Source organism: Microtus ochrogaster, chromosome 18, assembly GCF_000317375.1.
Source record: "Microtus ochrogaster isolate Prairie Vole_2 chromosome 18, MicOch1.0, whole genome shotgun sequence".
Classification (NCBI taxonomy): Eukaryota; Metazoa; Chordata; class Mammalia; order Rodentia; family Cricetidae; genus Microtus; species Microtus ochrogaster.
In genome coordinates this window covers 58,142,959-58,146,260 of record NC_022020.1, presented here as the reverse complement: position 1 = coordinate 58,146,260, position 3,302 = coordinate 58,142,959, and the positions used below count along the sequence as shown (strand labels likewise).

The 3,302-nt window shown below is 47.1% G+C and overlaps 1 pseudogene; it reads right to left on the bottom strand.

Moving 5' to 3' along the window:
- Window positions 1-459: 459 nt before the first annotated feature.
- On the bottom strand, window positions 460-1,307 carry LOC101999981 (annotated as a pseudogene).
- Window positions 1,308-3,302: the final 1,995 nt, after the last annotated feature.

Below are 3,302 nucleotides of genomic sequence, written 5' to 3'. Positions count from 1 at the left end.
ACACTCTTTTATAATAGTAAGAATTCTGATCATATTAAGACAAGGAGATGCCTTTATTCTAATAAGTAATATCTTAAAAACACAGTAAATGTTATACCTAGTAATATTTTTGTAATAAAAGTTTTGTCTCAAACATTTAAGAATATCCACTTAGTACCATATTAATAGTATAGGTTTTTTGTTGTTTCTTTTTTTTTTTTTTTTTGGCCCAGCTTTATTATGACAAAGATGGGGACGATCCCCACCTCACCTCTGAACAGGGAGCTCTTGTACCTTTCCATGAAAACCCCATTTAGAGAGTCACACACAACCCCATGCTCAAGTCTTAGGAACCTCTGAGAAAGAGGGACAGACAAGCAGGGTCTTCTGCTCACAGGCACCACCAGAGAGCACCTGAACTCTTGCTGAAGGAATGTATGGGGCGACAGCTTAGACCAACCTGAGGAATGAGAGATGTTCTCACAGATCTTTTCCGCAAGCATAGGACCCTAGCTGCTACTCCAAGGAGACCCTGCTCACTCCGTGAACCCGCTGTTGAAAGAAATTGTTTTGGTCTATGTTTTTGTTGATGGTTTTGTGTGGTGTGCACCAGGGTCTCGCAGTCCATGCTCTGTGGCCCGAGAGGCCAGGCTGTGCAGTGGTACCAGCAGTGACTGCAATTTATGCTCCAACACGTCAACCTGGGACGGCTGCCTGTGCGCCTGCTCCCTCACAGCCTATCCGCTCCTGCTGTGGGGTTTGGAGCCACTAGTGAGGTCCTCCCTCCTTGAGCAAACAGAGCATCCCATCTGCAGATGGGCTTTGCCGCTCCCAACTCTGGCACCACTGCCCACAGAATTGACAAAGCGCTGGGAACAACTGGCCTCTTCAATACTGCGTTCATCCACATCTGTGTGGCAAGTGTCTCCCTGCCATCACACAAAGCAGCAGCAGTAGCCTGGGAGGATGCAACTCCCTCCATTTGCACATGGAGGCTGCCAGGTTGCAGCTCTACAGAGCCCCGGGGAGCCTGCTGGTCCTCTTCCAACCGGAGCAGAAGCTATAGCAAGGCCTGGTGGGAGTCGGCCCAGGGCTGTGGGGATGAGAGCCTGGTAGATGGTCCAGCGGATGCCGCAGGCTCAGTGTCCATCGCAAATGATGAGGAAAGACTGGTATAAACGTTGCACAAAGGACTCAGAGACAGGGCCTCCAGAAAACCCCACGGCACACACTCTGCCTCTGGGCCTGTAGACATGCGCAGTAGCGCCTACTGCCAACCCTAGAAACCAGGGCACAAACAGCTCTCAGGAGCCCCACGTGGTTCACATCTCTAAGTGGGGTACCTTTCTTCTTTTGGTGGCTGCGTGGTCCTGGGTGCACACCATAATATGTTTCCTTAAATGTCATAGCAGTACAATAAAGCAAGACATGTAAACAAACAAACAAACAAATAAGTGAAAATTAAAGAGAGATAAAATGGTCTTTGTTAGCAGGTGATGTAATTACATGGGTAGGAAGTCCAAAAGAATTAAACAGATAACCGGGAAGGATTAATAAATTCATTTAGCCAGGTTGATGAACATAGTTAACATGCAGAAAATAAAGCTTATTTATAACGTACAGGGGAAAGCCCCTTTGCAACAGCAGTGACTTAAGAGTGGAAAGTGATGCCTGCATTTACAAAAGCTTTCAGAGGGCATATGAACAAAAACCCGAAGGGTCACCAGTTAGCAGATGAGATCACAGGCTCTGACACAAGGGTGTGGCTGTGGAGAAATTGCTTCATCTCTCCTGGGGCTCAGCTCCTTTGTCTATCAGTGTGGGGCAGCAGCAGGGTTCCAATGAGTGTGTTGTCATGCACCGACTGAAAGGTGAGTGCTTAGGACAGGAGGTGCTGCACACAGGTCTAACATTGTCACCTTGGAGCCTGGGGTATTATCCAGTCATTCTCGGGAGTTCTGGAAGCTGCCTTGGAGAGTCCCCCCCCCCCGCCCTGGAGTATGGGGAGACAGCACCTAACACCGCAGCTGGGGGAGGTAGGTGAAGGACACATTGCTTCCCGTAGGTGTTGATGTCCCCAGCCACATGTGGCTACTGAGTGCCTGAGCTACAGCTGGCCCATACCAAGATATGCTGGGAGCAGACAATACTCACTGGGTTTCGAAGATATTATGAAAGTAACATGATTCAATTTTTATATTGACTATATGTTAAAATGGTATTTTAGCCATATTAGGTTATGTTATAGTATTGATATTGGCTTTGGGCTTAGGAAGATGGTTCAGTGGGTATGGATGTTTGCTGTCCTCCAGCACCTGTGTAAAAGACAGGCTGTCTGCTGGGGGCAGACAAGTAGATCCTGGGAGCTCTCTGACCAGTGGGAATGATGAGCTTCTCGAATTCACTGAGACACCATCTCAAGGAATAAGGTGTAAAGTGGCAGAGGAGGAAGACACTTGATGTCCTCCTCTGGCTTCCTCATGAGTGTAGGATGCATGCATTCAAACACACACACACATGCTATTGAGTTCACCTGTGTTTGTACAGTTTTGCTGTATTTGGGGCAGGGTCTCACTATGGATGCCGGGCTTGTCTTAAACTTGCAATTATCATGCCTTGGCCTCCCAAGTGTTTGGATTATTGGGTGCTATGCCCAGCTTTTTAGGCGCTACTGTATCTACAAGAAAATTCACAATTGCCATTTGAATCTCAACAGGATAGTGCTGCTTTACATCATATAGATGAGAATGGAGTCCTTGAAAGACATGGTTCAGGTCATGTCGCTACTCTGCTTAGAATTCTCCACTGATACACACTGCATTCACCAGAAACAAACTTGACTAGATCTTGCGTGAGTGATCAAACTCATGCCTCCCCCATCTACAACCAATACAGACTGTGATGAATTCGAGCAAATTAATAAGTCACAATAGTTTTCTGGACTCTTCAAAATTTAGGTCCTGGCCTTCTGATATGTCTTGAGGCAACCAACCAGACATCCTGATGGAGAAACAAGTTCTCTCATCTCAATAATGCTCTCATGAGCCTTGACCTAGTCTCTGGTAGCTCCAGAAGCTTTCTTGAATTTGCCAGCTTGGACTTCACCATCTATCACTACTTCTTCCTTTCCTTCCCACCCATGGGGTGCTAGAGCTTGAATCTAGAATCTCCTGAATGTGCGCTATCACTGGGCAACAACCTCCACCCCTAGTCCCTTTCCCCTCCCTGCTCTTCTTAGCAGCAAGCAGTATACAAGTAGACACTTTAGAGTTTTCCATTGTCCCTTTCCTGGACTAGAACATTCAAGGGCTGGTGAGATGGCT